This window comes from Octopus sinensis, linkage group LG3, assembly GCF_006345805.1.
Source record: "Octopus sinensis linkage group LG3, ASM634580v1, whole genome shotgun sequence".
Classification (NCBI taxonomy): domain Eukaryota; kingdom Metazoa; phylum Mollusca; class Cephalopoda; order Octopoda; family Octopodidae; genus Octopus; species Octopus sinensis.
Window position 1 is genome coordinate 65,752,749 of NC_042999.1, and position 20,000 is coordinate 65,772,748.

Genomic DNA, 20,000 nt, shown 5'->3' on the forward strand with positions numbered 1-20,000 from the left:
CACATATGTACACGCACACATACACACATAACTATATATACACACACATATATACAGGGTGCGGTGAATATATTATTTAAATTACGCAAAAAATATGTAAAAATATCTTGTAATACTGAAGAGTAAATTTATTCAATGAAATCGCCATTAGCTTCAACCACGGTCTGTAGAGAACTTCGGAATCTCCTGCAACTCTCCTGGACCGTGTCCTTGTTTACGTTGGTGAATATAACCATAATCCTTGCCTTCGGTTCATCCTTGGGGTTACTAGGAGTGTTCTTGGTCTCTCGCTCAACTGCTCCCCGCACATAATAATCAATAATTGAGTCTGAAGCAGTGTGGGAAGATGAATGGAGGCATAACGTCACCATCACTAGTTATCACTCCAAACACCATGATGATCACTGTATGTTGTCTTCAAATTGTCACCGAACCACTCCGAAATGTTCGCACTGGAGCTTCCGGTGAGAATGGCAAGCAGTACAGCATGACGTTTATAAATTTTTGGCCCAGTAAAATGCATCATGGTGACAATTTTCACATAGACGGTGCCCAACTGACCCTACTATACTGTGTAATCGACAAAATCAAAGACAAACAATGCGCACGCGAACACTAAAAATATAAAATGGCGGCAATTTACCCATCGCACCCTCTGTATATGTGTATATAATGTGTATAGTATATCTATATATACATATATATTTATACATACACACACACACACAGATATTCTTGCATGAATATATTTGCACGTTTTACCTTAATATGCGATTGTATATGAATTCATACCCTCTCTTTGTGTTCTTGCTCATAGAACGACATATAAACATGTGCGCGTATGCTTATTTCTGGAAATTCAAATGGAGAATCTATAGAACGTCCTAATATTCTGCTCTAGAAATGGAATGTATTTGAAAGATAACATATAGTTTCCTTTCTTCCACACTCATTGCATTTACAAGCATTTATGCAAATCTCTTTTCACATAACCCCGATTTTCTGTGATATGTACGAATGCATCTGCAGCTTTCATGCAAGAGCTGTAATTTTTGCATTAGTCCAACATTGATCGTATTTTTCGCTACAGTAAATGCTACATGTATATTGACTCTGCAAATGCAGCTACAATAGTACATGACTTTTCCACCACACCACGTAAAACAGTATTCGGTCATTTATATATACAGCAAATTGCCGCATTTTTATTGGAATATCCCCCATCAGTATTTCTTATGTTTTTGATGGGGTGAATATATTTTGGTTCCTGATAACAATTTCCTCAGTTGCCTACGAAATAAAAACAGTTTTCCTTAGCAAACTCCGTTATCATGTGTCACTGTGCTGTAAATACCACCTGAATAAAATTCAGGTTATAGATAAAGCAATAAAATGCGGCCGGTCTTATTTTTTCTCTCCTCCGAAAACATTAACCTGCAGCCTTGATATTTCAATATGTATGTGAGCAGCGTTTCAACTAAGCTGTCTTCCTTGAATTTTCCCGCCTTTTACCTACTCGTATGTATTTATCTTTTTATTACATTGCATCTAAAGATGGTATTTAGTTGTCGAAGTGGTTTCGTTCTCTGTCGATGATTTTCGACATTATGTAATACATTTAGGTTGTGTGTTGTATTTTACACTGATTCCTGTTTCTTCAAAGTGTGAATAATGACTTGATGCTTATCGCAGTAGGATATATGGTGCCCTAAAGTTTGTGTTGAATATTCTGTATCAATTACGTCAATCACAAATAACATCAAGTCCGACAATAAGTTTCTCACGACAAATGTTTTAATCCCTTTTTTCACTCATTGTCTTGTAAGTGAAATCTGAAACCCCCGGTAAATCTTGCTGCGATCTGTGTTTTGAGGGTTTTTTTTTATCATTCAGGGATGTTTTTCAAGAAAGGTTGTTCATGTAAGAACAGCAATCACAGTTGTCGGTTATATTTTGGGTAATCTCCGAAAGATTGCAAAGACAAGCGACCGAAATGGGATTTTTCTGAAAGATTACTGGACAAATGTTTCTAGTCAAGGACCATAACATAGAGAACAGAGAGTCTCTCCATGATGAGCTGCTACTTTTCCACCTTTCGAGATCACAGCTCCAGTTATAAGGACATGTAATAAAAATGTAGGAAAGAATCACAAGACAGATTCTTCAAGCTGTGCCAACCAGCAGAAAACCTACGAGAAGAACAAAAATGAGTTGACTGGTTAATATTCTTAGTCACAATTGATCACCCTTGAGAATCCAGCTGAAAAATATTATAGCGAGTTCAGGGCCCTATGGAGGAGATGCCTGAGGAAGCTATCCCCACGACTGTCAAAGGGCTACTGGGTGAAGAAAATTGATGGACATTTTTTTCATCAATTTTCACGAAAATATAATCTTCTGGCGATTTCATACTGTACTCTTCCACATATTTCTAATGACTGATTTTGCTATGCAATGCTGTACATCCTCAACGAATGTATGTTGAGGGCACAACACCTTCGTACACGGTATAATTTTTCGAGATATCTTTCATAACTTTTTACAGAATGAGCTGGTTCAGTTCCAATATAAGTTGGAATTTCGTCACTTAATTTTGCTACCAACCACAGTTGATCAAAGGTCTCATATTTCGCAATACGACATGTAGTAGCAAACCTCGTCTTATTTACCAATTCGAGTTTTGATGCTGGAACGCTGCTTTCAAGGCGTTTCTTTGCAGTGTTTCAAAGAGGATGACTAGTTTAGGTTTACAAGGCTTTGAGTATAGATAGATTCAACGAGATTGATATTACGCACATCAATGCAAAATTGTGTGGGAATCTTTATGAAAGTATATATGTTAAATACTCTAAACATTTGCCAACGTGTAGTGCCAAAGGATGTGTCGTGTCCTCTACGGATTACCGTATCAATTTGCGCTTCTATGTGATATCAGCTAGAAAGCACTCACGTAAATATATGGGGAAAGAAAACAAAATAGACAAACAGGAAATGGCACTGCCTGACATTTCGGAGGTACCCGGTTTCCAGAATAAGTAAAAGACGAGAAAAAAACATAACGACTTCCATTCTCGATAAGGTACTAACGAAGTGACCGCTGGATACACAAAAAATTACATCATACACTTCAAATTACATCATACCATCTGAAAAATGATGTCTAGCGTAATGTTGCCCTCACAATGCTACACTTGAAATAATGACGGTATTATAATGAATGTAATACAGTCGGTTTTTGACAAACAAGCCCATACTTGTCTGAAAATATATTTCATATAAGCAATAAAACCTCGAAGTATATTTCATGAAGTAGCCGGTGCCCGGCCGGCATTAGATGTCTGAAGCTGTCATGACTGTACACACAAGCATACACACACACATATGTATATAAAATATAATCACACACACACACACACACATGTATGTATGTATGTATGTATGTATGTATGTATGTATGTATGTATGTATGTATGTGTATATATATATATATATATATATATATACACACACACATATTCATACATGATATGTGCGTGTGTGTTCATCTATAAATTGTCTTGCTGTCTTTTAATTGTGTCAATCCGCTGCCATACTGGGCACTAGCTTGAATGATTAAGGAGAGCAGATCAAAAGTAATGCTTTCGTATTTCAAGTCTGGCATTCATTCTATCGTCTATATTTGGATTAATTGGTGAGAAACGAGCACAGACATAAAAGCTAACACACACACACACGCAACTCCACTCATACATGTGCAAAGAGAGAAAGAGAGAGAGAGAGAAGGGAGGGCGGGAAGAAGGAAAGACAGAAAGCGTGAGATATAGCGAAAGGCAGAGGTAGACACCCATATATATATATGGCGAGCTGGCAGAATCATTAGCACACCGGGCCGAATGCCAAGCGGTATTTCGTCAGCCGCTACGTTCTGAGTTTAAATTCCGCCAAGGTCGACTTTGCTTTTCATCCTTTCGGGGTTGATAAATTAAGTACCAGTTACGCACTGTGGTCGATTTAATCGAATTAATACCGTTGCCTGTCCTTGTTTTCCCCCTCTATGTTTAGCCCCTTGTGGGTAATAAACGAATATATATATATATATATATATATATATATATATATATATGCAAAGTCTATGACCAACTTGGCCAAGCGTTGATATCGGCTGGGTGAGCATTGTTGCCGGAGAAGTCAGCATTGCCCAATGAAGAAGAGGAAGAGTCCATCAGTCATGTTGCCATGGTTTGATAATATGTCCGGCCAAAACTTCCGGATGTCGACTTGTTCTTCTTTCTAATTCTATAAAATTTCGCTATAGACAACATTGCGTGTTCTGCCCTGAGGAGCATACACAAAAAGAGCGTTTCTACTCCCCACACGGGAGCAGGCCACATAAAGTTGCCCTTGTAAAAAGCACGGCTCCCCCAAATGCATGCAACGCCACCGATAGTGTTTGGCCTTGGGATTTGTTGGACATGGCGAAGCGTAGCCTCACCGGGAACTGCGATCTGCGGAAGTTAAATGGTATATCTGACATCGAGGGATAAAGGTGCATCCTTGATATTGAAAACAACTGATGAAGGGTCGTTCTTTATGTCACTTGTCTTCTTTTCCGTTTGTTTCTCCCGTTGTTCGCATATCCAAGTTTGCCTTCGTATACCATGTTTACGTTTTATCACGTCTTGTACCCATATATATATATATATATAATATATATATATATATATATGTCTATATATATATGTGTGTGTGTGCGTGTGTATATATATACTGCATGTATATATATGTATATATATATATATATGTGCATATATATATATGTGCTTATATATATATATACGTGCATATATATATATGTGCATATATATATATATATGCATATATATATATATGTGTGTGTATGTGTGTGTGTGTGTATATATATATATATATATATACATATTTGTATACAACTGCGCTACCTGTTACTGGGGCAATATTCTTTTCTGATCTAAGCACAAGACACCAAATTTTGGGTGAGGCAGCCAGTCAATTAGATCGACCCCAGTACGCAGCTAGTACTTAATTTATCGACCCCGAAGAATGAAAGGCAAAGTCGACCTCGGCGGAATTTGAACTCAGAACGTAACGGCAGACGAACTACGGCTACGCATTTCGCCCGACGTGCTAACGTTTCTGCCAGCTCGCCGCCCTAACGTGGAGGCAATATTTTAATAAAGTTTTCCAAGTTACGGCGCAGGAGACCGAACAAAAAGATCCTGTAAATGCGACGCGAACACCTCATCCGCTGAGACGTTTTGAACACATACATACACAAACGTATGTGTACACGTATATTTACGTGTATCATTCAGAGTATACACAAACATGTAGAGAAATAGAGGTATATTGGTGTATATCTGTATAATTGCGCATAATTGTGTGTGTGTGTGTATACATACATACATACATACATACATACACACACACACTCATGTATATATATTGCTTGATTGGTCTATATATGTGCGTATAACCATCACCCTCCCTCCTTCTTGGTCTGTCTATCTTTGTCACCGTTCTGTATATCCTTTTCTTCTGTACGTGTATATGAATGGATATATGTATGCATGTGTGTTTTCGTATATGTGTCTAAGCAAATGTGCCCGTGTTTACGCGCGCGTTTTTGAGTGTGCGTATGTATGTGTGCGTGTTTCTCTCTGTCTGTCTGGCCGGCTGTGTTTGTGTGTTTAGCTAATATATATAAATGAATACCTTTTATGATATATCCGCTTCAGCGTTTTAGTTTATTCGTTTCCTCTAGGTAATTTGTTTTATAAGTAATATTAAATGTATACAATTATGCTTTATTTGATGTCTTATTCAATAAAATTGGAATTGGTAATAATGGAACATTTGTTACAATTAAATTATGTCTGATATCTCATCATAATTTATCAAATAAAAAAAAAAAAACATGAAATATAATATTTGAAATAACCAAAATAATTGAATATGTATTTTGGCGCATAGTTATTTCGTATATTACAATAATGTTTTTATTGTAAATATTATGAACGGATACACGTCTTAAAGTCTTTATGTCCATGATATAAGTATCAAGTTAATATATATTAAACTTATTTATATCCAGTATATTGTCCGAAGAAAGTGAAAACCAAATAACACACACAGTCATACGTGTATACAAATACACAGTCAAGCATAAACACACACACACACACACACACTGAATGCTAGAAGTGCTAACAAATTGTTCTTGTACGTTCATATATCTGGATCACGTTCGCGTATGAGAAAAAATTGTATCGTATAACTTCAAGACTTACATATAATGAATAATTTTGTCATGATGTATTTATCGATTTGCTGTCTGCTGTTGAATATTTCCAAAGATAAAACCACGTGGCCCAGGATTTTTTTTTATTTTATAGAATATCTTTTAGATCTTCATGTACAAACTACATAGACATACACAGACAAACGCATACAAACAATATTTATTACATTATGCATATACTGTATATTACAAAACTCTGTATATATGTATATATACGCACACACACACAATACACACGGAAACACGTACACATATACAGATGCATATACACATGCATATACACATATAGTTCAAATTTACAGGAAAAAAAAGATAGGTATAGGAACAACAAACAGGTGTATTAGTTTAACGTTCACGAAAAATGGAAAAGTCTTTTGTGTTTCGAGCCTACGCTATTCAAGAGAAAGGAATACGATAGTTCAACACTCCAGCATGGTACAATTAGGGTGGGGGTGAGGACACGTTGGAGGTATTTGGAGGTAATTTCTGTGGGGCAGTAATAGAAGTTTGAAAGCAGCGGAAATGAAGCTGAAGCCTGGCAAGGGATTTTTAGGTGGTGGTGAAGGAGGAAGGATTTATAATTAGGGCATGCTGGAAAAAGGAGAAAGAGAGAGTGAAAGAGCAAAATAGATTTAAGGGAGAGTGAATAGAAAAGTTATTAACGTACGGAGTTTAGATCTGAGAAAGTTCAAAGTTGTGGTAAATCAGAGCGAATTACATCATCGAAAATAGCTAGTGAGATACATAAAGGTAAGTTCAGAAAGAGTATGAAGATCCAATGGTAATCTGGGTGGAGTGTTGGGATGTGGAGGAAGAGAAGTACTGAATATATATATATATATATATATTATATATATATATATATATATATATATATATATATATATATATAGTTAATCCAAACACAACAACGCGAGGACGTTGAGTCGAGCAAATCGACTCCAGAATTTATTCTTTGTAAGCCTAGTACTTATTCTATCGCACTCTCTTTTCAAGTGATGTTAGAGGAGGAGGGGGACAAACACAGACACACAAACATATACACACACATATACATATATATATATATATATATATATATAATATATATATATATATATATAATCAGTATGTGTGCATTTATCTGTGTTTATTCTTTACAAAATATATCACATACATACGGACGCACACCTACACGTAGTCACATGCACAAACCAACACAAATAAAATAAAAATACACCAATTATTCAGATTTTAAAATTTGTAATTGGTGAAATGTAATTAAGGTATTACAAATATTTTGATTGCTCAAATTGAACGTCGTCAAAGCAAATTCAATCTTTTACATACACAACTGACAACTGATTAATATCCAACAAATTGTTGTTTTTCAATATATTTCTTTCTTTAATTTCATTTAGATGACAATTCCCATTATAATCATATTCAGAAATCATTGCATAAAAAACGTTGAAGATATATATGTTATACGCCAGATTCTTCATCTTTCATATGTTTCAACAATTAAAAGAATATTTTTTGTATATCTTCTGTGATTTTCCTGTGATTGCGTTTGTAATTTTAAAAGCTTTCAAACTGTAGAATGATGAAGTGAATGTACTTGCTGTATTTTTTTTTATCTTATTTCGAATCTTGTGATATGATGGAATTGATTAACTGATGGTACATCGACCGATAAAATTCTCTTGTGCTGACAAGGGAAATCAATGCGTTTTGAGATAGAGAGACATAGGTATAGCTGTGAATATAAAATTTTGTATCCATGACAACAGATTACACACAATTGATCGTATTTACTTTGACTTATTCTGTTTATTGTGACATTTGCAGAGTTGTGGAAATATCGTGCAGCCGCCTTTAGTTTTAATGAAGTACCTTCCCAAGAATTGTATTTGGTTAACATGGCAAATTACATCTGTTGTTAACCAATTGATTTTCCCTAAGCCGCAGCAGTAGATGGGTAGAATGGAAATATTGACATCCTCCAGGCAGATCGGTTGCCTTCAATATTTTGGTCTGACAAAATATCTTGCAGGTGTGGGCTATTCTACAGAATGTGATAGATTTTTACATAACTACTTCACCCGAGACTCTTCTAACATACCTGTTTAAATTGTTAATTACTATGAGAAAGCATGGTTGGTAATAACTTGATTGAAAAGCTCAAAGCACGAACCCTAATTTTTCCAACTGAAATCCCAAATTATTGGCATTACGATATATCAGATATTGATCAGTTTACAAAAGTTGATTATTCTTTTCTACTCTAGGCACAGACACGAAATTTTGCGTGAGGTCCAGTCGATTAGATCGACCCCAGTACGCAACTGGGATGAAAGGCAAAGTCGACCTCGACGGAATTTGAACTCAGAACGTAAAGACAGACGAAACACCGCTAAGCATTTCGCCCGGCACGCTAACATTTCTTATTTCTTTATTACCCACAAGGGGCTAAACATAGTGGGGACAAACAAGGACAGACAAAGGGGTTCAGTTGATTACATCGACCCCAGTGCGTAACTGGTACTTAATTTATCGACCCCGAAAGAATGAAAGGCAAAGTCGACCTCGGTTGAGTTTGAACTCAGAACGTAAAGACAGGCGAAATACGTATTTCTTTACTACCACAAGGGGCTAAACCCAGAGAGGACAAACAAGGAGAGACAAACGGATTAAGTCGATTATATCGACCCCAGTGCGTAACTGGCACTTATTTAATCGACCCTAAAAGGATGAAAGGCAAAGTCGACCTCGGTGGAATTTGAACCCAAAACGTAGCGGCAGATGAAATACCGCTAGGCATTTCGTCCGGCGTGCTAACGTTTCTGCCAGCTCGCCGCCTTACAAAAGTTGATTATTAAGACATTGTAGTTTGACGATTTGTTAAAGCAACCTGTTGTAATACAGAAACAATTCTCTATGTATGTGTATGAATGTGTGTGTATAGGGGATGTGTGTGTGTGTGTGTGTGTGTGTGTGTGTGTGTGCGCATGTAAAATAGCTTTTATCATGGCTGAAATTATGACAAAGTCACTTGGCAAGTTACACCAAGAGTATATCGGTTTCTTCTCTATAATTTCTCGTTATTTTCTTGCACGCACTTGTTCAGGTATAAGGCACATAATAGTCAAAATACCTTTTCCTTCGGATCTTCCCTCTTATGACTGTATATAATGCTATCTACAATGTCACACGTAAACAAACTTCCATAATGTATGCGAAAGTGTTTTGTTAAAATATTTCGTAATACCTTTAGGAAAACTATCAACAAGCTAAGAGAAACAATTCCAATTACGGAAGTTATATTACATCTCCCTCTTTAAGGTCGGCATAAAGAATGCTAACCACTTGACGATGCAGCTATGATTCTTTACAGTGGCAAAGAATCGTACCTCCTCAGTTATTTGAATGGCGTTTAAGCAAAGCAGGAAAATACAGTTAAATTATTTGCTGTATATTCTCATTGTCAGCATCATTGATAACTAAATATATAAACTGAAGGCGCTGCAAACGGAATCTCTTTCATTTCAATATCCGTAAAATCCTCTTAGATGTATTTTTCGGTTTTTTGCAACCAAATATTTCTGTACAATTCTCTCAATTTTTTGAGTAGTATTTTATACTATTTTCTGTGATGTGAATTCCTCAATTTCATAAGATGAATTCGCAGATCAGCAACTGGAAACAGGTTTTTTTTTTCCCGTGAGGTAGATAAGTGGTTGGTCTATAATTGCTAGCTGTATTACTCTTGCTTTTATCTTTTATAAAGCGTATTGTTCTCCCTCTAGTCCTCAAATATTGTATTATTTCTCCATTTAGGCAATCTTGAAGTTGATCCATCAGCCTTCCATATAAACTACTGAATTTCTTTAGCCAGTACCCTTGAACGAAATCTGGTCCTGGGCCCTTCCAATTCGGCATTTTTCTAGCACTTTGCTCATTACCTTACTAGTTAATTTTAGATCTGGCTGCTTTTCACTCATTACTTCTTTACTCATTTTCATTAACCATAGTACTTCTCCTTTATGATTGAGTGACTTATCCCAGATATTACTCCAGAACTAGAACTTTGTAGCTGCCTCTGCACTAGGTTTCTCATCTTCAGTACTTCGTTCTCCGCTATCTATTTAGTTATAAAATCTCCTCTGGCCTATCTCAAATAATCTATTCTGTTGAAACTGATCTATTCTTTTCTGATATCTGGAGAGCTTACGTACTACTGCTATGATACGCTGTTACAACTCTTCTGTGACTGCGCCAAATCGTTTCTCCTTGACTAAGTATATTTTCTCAAGAGAAGATTTGCATCTTGTGTTTCCCAACGTTTTCAGTTTACATTCTTTCGACTTCCCGATCGAAAAATAACTAACAATCAAATATTGGGAGCAATGATAACAACTAAAATCCTTCTGTGAAGACTGCTGGCCTCTTGCCTATACTAAAAGCCTTTATAGGTTTTTGCAGTACTTGGAGCGTTCTAAACAAAATTTATAGCATTTGTTCCTGTTTTAAAAAAAAACTTTAAAATTCAAATCGATCAAATTTCCAATCAATTACTGAATCTATATAATCGGCTTACCCTCCACAAAAGTGGTGCGCTTATACTAAAATTAGAAATAATAGTAAATATCATAACATTTCTTTCTTTAGGGGCCACAAAATTATCAGAATTTATTTCACCTTCATAGTCTTCTGTGTTACCGTCAGTAATTTTGCGTATGGGTTGTAAGTTGCGCCCGATTAACTAATAGAATCTATTCCATATTAAATATCAAATTCCCATCGGAACACTTGGACAATGAGCGGTTCTCTGCTGGAGTACATTTGCCACAACGCAATTCTCTCTATATTAAATCTATTTACACATGTCGTACAAAACACTGCTTAGTGTTTTTAATCTTTTCGTACCAGAGATTTTGTAGAGCAGTAAGTTTCCTAACATACGTATATTTGCTTGTCAGCACATGAATGTGTACTATAAACACACTGAGAGACAAACAGACAGACAAACCGACACACATGCACAAAATTGTGTCCGTTGCGTCTATTTAACTACGTACACATATGTTTGTGCAAGCTTGTATAAGTTAAATGTTTGTATATGTGATTGTGCATGTGAACGTGCGTGTGTTTTCAAATGCCTTTGGTAATTTTTATTATTCTGAATTTGTTACAGTTGCGGAATAGATCACTAAAGTACAATTCCTTTAGGCAGCACTTTTTGTGCAAATTGACAGTGTTGCAATGCCAGAGCCAATTTTAGAGAACAATGTAAAAACACGATTAGATTGCACGGTCGCTCCAGATCATCAAGAATGCTAAATACTTCCAATTTACATACAGTTTGTGAACAGTATGATAAATATAAGCATAACTTTTGCTTATTAACATATTAGTAATCTAGTTTCCGATACGTATTGTTTCCTTTGCGAATATATCTGGAAATTTATTTATATAAATACAGATTATGTGCATACATATCTACACACACACACAAAAAAAAACATAAACAGATAGATTTATAAATCAACACAGAGACATGCATAAACGTGCGTAGCGATGTGTTAGTTATTCATAAATACCATGCTAGAATTATTTTCTCTCTCTCTCTCACACACACACACATCTAAGAATGCTGCCAACATGGCAACATTCGGTAATTTCTTGAAAACGGGGTCATAACACCGAAATATTGAAAATAAGGTGAGTCTACATTGATTCATATAGTTTTTCTTGTAATTTACTTTGTATTTACTTCGCATTATCCTGGCCTTACTTCGATCATTTATACAATATATTTTACACAATGCTTCATAGTAATTATCTATATATAACTCTTAATTTTAGCAAAACGATGTGGCAGTCGGTATCATCTGTCGCTTTTGTGACCTCTATTAATCTTGTCTCTAGCTTCGAATTACTAATAAGGCGCCTTCTTAAATTTGTTGTTTAAGCTTTTACCTTTTTGAAAATCAGTACATATGTTCAGCGCTTTTTCTTATAAGGCTGATTGAAGAAGTTGAGTTTAAACCTAGGCCTTAAGAGTCGCCGATGAGGATTAAGATGGTCTAAACCAGAATCCGAAATCACAATCTGATTATGTACGCTGGGGTCTCCCTTTCTCAGTATTAAGTTGATTGCATTTGTGGCTTTTCAGTTATTTTTACTCTTATTTTTAGCTAAAAAGGTCCTAATGAGTAACATCTGTTACTCCTTTGACCTCTATTAATTTCACACACACACACACACACACACACACACACACAACACACCTATGTTAGGGATAATGTCTAGTCACGACACGGTCAAATATTTCAAATCTCCTTGTGTCTACTGTTGAAATGCTGAAGTAACTCGCCATCTTCTTATCTTCTAAGTAAACAATGAAAATAAAGCGCATTTGATTTCTATTTATGAAGGATTATTTCGATGACACCACCGCAAATTTTTTTTCACTCTCTTAACACACTCACACACATTTATATGCACATACACTCATCTACGTATACACACATACGACACACAAACATAACAATTTTGAGCATACACAGTACTACCACCTTTATGAATTAGTAGAATCTTTAAGACACATAAGATACACATATTCTGTTTTCGCATACATTAAATCATTTCTGCAAATTCAGCCTGATGAGATAATTAGTAACATTCCACTTTTGTAATTCTTAATTCGGATCTTTTCGGTTTGAACAGCAGTTTCTTCTAGCGGGTACATATGAAATTGTCACCCATAATTATGACCCAAGTATCGATCTATTGCATTTCAATCTGTTTTAGGGTTGGTTAGGGTTAGGGGTGGGGGGATGGGTATCTTTTTGTGTTTCACAAACGTAAATAAGCCCAAGCTGTTTCTTAAACGAGGGACATATTCATACGGCACAGAATGTTTTTTAACACAATGTTCGTAATCGATTCGTTGAAATTGAAGAAAAAAAACTGCAAACATCTTACAAACTATAGACTTTTCTCAATAAAGTCAAGTATACCAGTATACGAAGTTTAAATTTTTTTAGTTATCTACAAATTATGTTAAAAACTGCCGTTCAAACCGATAAGATCCCTTAATTCATTTACAAAATCTTCGTATAGATGCAATATTAATAATATAATTTTTATCTGATCTGATTAAGCTTTGTTGTTTTCCCTTCTGTTATATGGAAGTGTGCGCAGTTAGAGAGAAGCAATATGACATAACATAATTTCAACAGACGCAGGGGAAACTTAAGAGGTTGTGAGCACCACTTTAGTAAACACTAATATCATTTTCCGTAATATGTAAACAATAGGCGTAGGAGTGGTTGTGTGGTAAGTAGCTTGCTTACGAACCACGTTGTTCCGTGTTCAGTCCCACTGGGTGGCATCTTGGGCAAGTGTCTTCTACAGTGGTGCTCAATAGCCTCGGGCCGACCAAATACTTGTAAGTGGATTTGGTAGACGGAAAGCCCGTCGTATATATGCACATGTGTGTGTGTGTGTGTATATATATATATATATATATATATATATATATATATATATATATATATATATATGTGTGTGTGTATATGTTTGTGTGTCTGTGTTTGTCCCCCCCCCCAACATCGCTTGACAACCGATGCTGGTGTGTTTACGTCCCCGTTACCTAGCGGTTCGGCAAAAGAGACCGATAGAATAAGTACTATGCTTACAAAGAATAAGCCTTGGAGTCGATTTGCTTGACTAAAGGCGGTGTACCAGCATAGCCACAGTCAAATGACTGAAACAAGTACAAGTGTAAAAGAGAAAAGAGAGTAATTCGATTAGCCGACAAAATAATAAAATATCGTTATTGGAAAAAAAGAAAAATTATGATATATTAATGTTCAATATTGCCTAATGTGTTGTTCTCCCAATATCAAAGCACCATTTCCTCGAAGATGTTGGCCTTGTGCTAAAGTTGAAATTATTATTATTATCATAATCATCAAGTCAACCAACAGGCAGATTCTTTAGTACACCAATCAAAATGCTTAGCGCCATTTGACCCATTTTGACGGTTTGAAGACGGTCATTGAGGGTCTAGGGAATTACATCGAACCCAGGGCTGAAGTGATATTTATTTTATCGATCCCGAAAGAATGGGAGACAAAATCGAGCTCGCCGGGATTTGAAATTAGCACGTAAAGAAGGACGAAATGGTACTAAGAATTTTGTCCAGCGTGCTAACGATTCTGCCGACTCGCAGACTTACCAATAATAATAATAATAATTTAGGCAGAAGACCAGTAATTTGGGGAAAGGTGGCTAGTTGATTATATGAACATCAGTGATCAAATGGTACTTAGTTTATTGACCCCGAAATGAGGAAAGGCAAAGTCGACCTCGGCGGAATTTGAACGCAGAACGTAAGACGAATGGAATACCGCTAAGAATTTTGCCCGGCGTGCTACTGATTCTACCTTATAAATATCGTTCACTGCATAAAATCTCTGACCTTGGTACTTAGGAAAATGAACCTGGGCACCAACTAAAGGAAAAATCCAAAGCAATTAACCACCTCTCTTCATGAATGATTTGTAACTGTATGGCAAATTTGAGACACACGGTCACTGTTTTAGCACTGATATTAGAAAGACATCTGATTAAGGCTGGAGGGTATAGCAGCCGAATGGTTGTGTTAATAACAAACAAGAGGAGGACAAATATGAGTCAAATGTAAATAATGTAGAACAATAACAACAACAATAATAATAGAGTTAATGCTAAGACGAAATAAGCCAGAAAAATGAAGCAAAACTACAAAATCAAAGATTTTATAAACCTCCCCGAAACCAAGGAATTATTGAAACAACGAATACAACTGAAAGCCCAAGGTATGACAAAAATGTATGGCAAAAAGATCAAATTTTAACGACAAAAAAGGTAGTCAAGACGGATGCAAAGAATCTGGTACCATTTAAGAAGAGTGGTCCCGGTACGCGCACTCGCGTACCCGCGCATCCGGGTTAGCTAGTCGTAACTATGCGATCCAACAACGACTACCTAACAAAGTAAATAAAACAAAACCACAAAGTAAGGATCGACTAGTCACGACTAGCTAGCGCGGATGCGCGAGTACGCGAGTGCGCACACCGGGACCACTTTTCTTAAGTAGCACCAAGAAACAGACTGGGAAATTGGCAAAAGCAAGATAGAAGTAAAGGAGCCACCTAAGACAGAGGAAATGCCAGAGTTCTGGAATAAGATATGGAGCGACAAAAAGAATATAATGCTGATGCTTCCTAGATAGACCGTGAGAAAGTGAGACTGAAGTTGAAGAAAATAAATAGAAGAGCTAAGATATGTTCTTAGAAAGTCTCACAAATAGGCTGTCTCCCGAAACCACCAATAACACAACAGTCTGTGTCCGATAGCTGAAAGGAACGCGTAGGCGTTACAACTTGTTTATAGAAAAATCAGTAGTTAGTGAAGTCAGGAAAGGTGAAAATAAACAATTTCCGTTGAGCATAACCAAAATACAAGAACTTTAATTAAGAGGTCAATAACATTTATGGAATAAATAAACAGTTCTTTAGAGAATATTTAGAGAGTTCTTTCACTTACCTGAAATGTGAAGACTTGTTTTGACGAACTGTTCTTCACCTGTCTAATGATGTATTTTCTATCTTTTTGATCTCTTTTCTTTTCAGAATTTACACTTACATCCGAATTCACGGTACCATTCCGTCCTCTTTACGTTGCCAATTTCACTATTTTCGCGGCCAGTTCAAAACCTTCTACCGTTCACATTAACCGCCGTAATCATCTCACACATCAACCACTTGGCACCGGATACTACATGAAACCCCCCCCCCCCCGCTCAACTCGACTTTCATTACGTCCCACATCATCTTCCAGCACCAACTACCTCGCAATAGCAGTCTTTGTTTTTCACCCGCATGGTAAAAGCGCGCCAAAATCAGACTGCCTACGCTTTAAACAAACACGTGACTACAAAGAATTATTCTTTTCGTCTTCGTTTGCAAAACCAGAGAGCGGTGTTCTAATTCCCTTCATACAAATGAGAAATTATCTGAATACAATATTTTTTTCGTTAAGGCGGCGAGCTGGCAGAAACGTTAGTTTAGCCACTAAAAACACACGAACTATATATTTGGTGTTACTTTGCTTCAGCGTTATTTATTTTTTATATTAATCTTAATCTTATTTCGGCCAGAGTTCTTTCGTCACACTCCTGTGGCCTCATCAGTGGTCCTTTGCTTTCTTCTTTCTTATTTGTGTGTCTCATCTTACTAACGGTCAGCCGTTTTGCATTTTGTATTCCTATTGTATGTGTCTTCATTTGCGCATGCGTATACCTCTATGTGTGTCTATGTTTAGTTAGTGTGTGTGTATCACGTTCTTTTATATATATTTTGTTTGTATATATTATTTGAGACGGTAGGACATGATTTCACGGGAAATTTATGTATATTTCTATCAAGTCTCGTAACCATGTACAAACAATACTTTTCTCTTTCACTAGAAAGATACTTGCATAAAAACGTTTATAAACTAAAGGTCATCCATATAACTTAACAGTTACGCAATTGGTAATTATAAATATTTGGTTTAAATGTTTCTTTCTACTTATTTTAAACTTTGTATAGCAGTATTTCACATAATTATAATTTTACATAACTTTTTTAGTACTCAACTTCTACTTAACATACATTTAATTGGTTTGTAATTTAAGTACCTACTATACTTCAATAAGGTGGTGAGATCTTGCATAACACAATAAATGTTCGTTTGAATGAGTGTAATTGTATTTTAAATTGTATATATAATAAGGCTGGCATGCATTGGCGTATGCATGAATATATATATATATATATTTGAATATATGCATGTATGTATGTATGTATGTATATATCTATATATCTATATATATATCTATATATCTATATATCTATATATATATCTATATATATATATATATATATTATATATATATATATATATATATATATATAATATATATATATATATATTATATATATATATACACACATACTCTTTTACTCTATTACTCGTATCATTCAGTTTTATTTCAAGATTTTTGCCAATACAAGAAGAGCGGGTTTCCAACTTAGATCAAAGGCTCCATCATTCGGATTTCAACAGCATCAACAGGGTATTTTATATGTATGTATGCATGCATGCATTTATACGTGCAGATTTGTATATTTCTTTTTTATTATGTGCTCTTATTCATAAAGGTGCATGTCTAATGTATGTTTGTGTGTATATATGACGGCAAGTCAAATATTATACGCAATATAGTTTTTCTAACTTATTAAAACAACAGCATGGGTCGAATATTTACATCATTTTTAAAATACACTCTACTTACTATTTGTAGCTCACTCTTGTCTGGCCCACAATCCACTCGCACATATTTCTACTCGGTAGAGCTCTCTCCACGCATTGTATTAAAAGTCTATGTCTTGCTGAAATATTATTTTGAAATTCAAATTTCATCTTATTTGGAAGGTGAAATTTTTTCTCTCAAATTCTAATGCACTCGATATTCGAGATGAGTAGCAAAGTATACCTATAGTGACAAAGAAAAAAATTGTGATTTCACCCATGATGATAGGACTAGAACTATAACTAAGATCTTCTATTGTTCGCCGATAGAAATAAACAAAAATCCGTGAGGGAATATGCATTCATTGTATACTTCCAACTTAACCTACTTCTGGATCTCTAACAATCTACACCGGTATTATGCGCATCAACTATCATTGTATGTAAGATTGAGGGATGTGAGTAGCGTCCTCACTGATGAACAAAGATGCAGCAGTTCTAGATGAGGCTACTACAGTAGCAATCTGCTCCAATGAAACGAATTTACCTCTTCCACAAAAACTATCAAGGATAAGTTTCCGCGCGATTCACATCATCGGTTTTTTTAATCCTTGGATTTTCCTTTATGTCGGCAACGAAGAGTAATACATCTCGTTTCAGTTATTGAGTGTCATATCTGATTTCTCAAAGGGTCCTAAGACTCAGATTTGCAGCCTCAGATTTATGTTGGAGATGACAGTCCACTCTATGCAACAACTTTACCAACAATGTATGTTCAATAATGTCAGTGACAAAGAGTGTTGGGGATCTTTTCGGTTTGAACGGCAGATTTTTCTAGCGTTGTCATATGAAAGTGTCAGCCATAATTATGACCCTAGTATTGATCTATCTGTTTTAGGGTTAGGGTTAGAATTAGGGTTAGTTAGGGTTAGGGGTTGGGGGAAGGGTATCTTTTTTTCTTCAGAAATGTAAATAAACCCAATCTGTTTCTTAAACGAGGGACATATTCATACGACACAGAATGTTTTCACCTCAATAGACGTATTGATTGGTTGAAATTGCAGAAATTGAAGAAAAAACAACAAATATCTTACAAACTATAGAATTTTCTCAATAAAGCCAAGAGGATAAGTTGTTTTATAAACACATTCTACCAGTATACGAAGTTTAAAAGTGCTTAGTTACGTGGAAATTATTTTTAAAAAACTGCCGTTCAAACCGATAAGATCCAATGTTGGGTGACAGGGATGAAGGAATTTTGAATCAGATTGTGTTCGATGCAATATATTTTCTGTCATGCAATCGTGGAGATTATACCAAACCTACTGAGAATAGATGGTGAACAGGAACAGAATAGAAATCAGATATACTCGTCTGCTTGCTTAATTACTAGGACGTTGCGGATTCTCTCAAGGTAGTGTTCCAGGCTGCTTAATTTTCTTTGAACCATCATGTCTGGCAGGCATTTTAGTATGCTACAAAGACATATCAAGTAACTGTATTATTTCTGAGGAGGAGATTGAGCTGTGAATATGGAGCAGGAACTATCGTAGAAAACACGGCTTTCTGAAAACGCCTCATTTGAAACCAGTATTGCAAAATATTGTACAAAGTTTTCATATCCCATAGAATATAGAAAATAATTTATTCGTTCGTTATTTTACCTTTTAAATTTTATTTATTCATATTCAAATCATGTTTACGTAAAGTATTCTATCTGCAACATTGCTGGGTTATAATTACATTTCAAACAAAATATATAATGTAACACCATCGTTTAAAAAAACACCTCATCAAATACAAAGCAAAAATTTACGTATATTCAAATATTTAATACACAATTACAGACACTATAGGGAATTGGAAATATTTATTTTTGCATTGTTTCATTTTGAAATTTGCTTATAAGTTTACACTATTCGCTATTTATTTAATATACTATTTATTTAGTAACCGGCTTATAATATTTCTTTTTCCGTATGAATACATATATTCAAACCTTACACAGTTCAACATTCCTAGTCTGTGGCATTGTAAAGGTGAGGGATTAGCCAGTAGCTCTACGGTGTCAAGGTCTTTCTGGGGTCTACTATATTAGGCGTAATGTGCAGTATGGACGTATATTGCATTCTCCTGGTGCATCATTCTTCCTGTACTCAATGCTGAATACTCTTTTGTTTAACAGCTTGTTTCTTTGATGCGTCTAGTTAATTTATTTCACTTTTGTTTGAGTATTCTGGTTTTACCTCTTATTATTCTTTTTCCCCATGCTTTGTTTTATTTCCAAATACCTGGTGCATTCTACATATTGTTGTATAGCCGTGCCAAATAATTG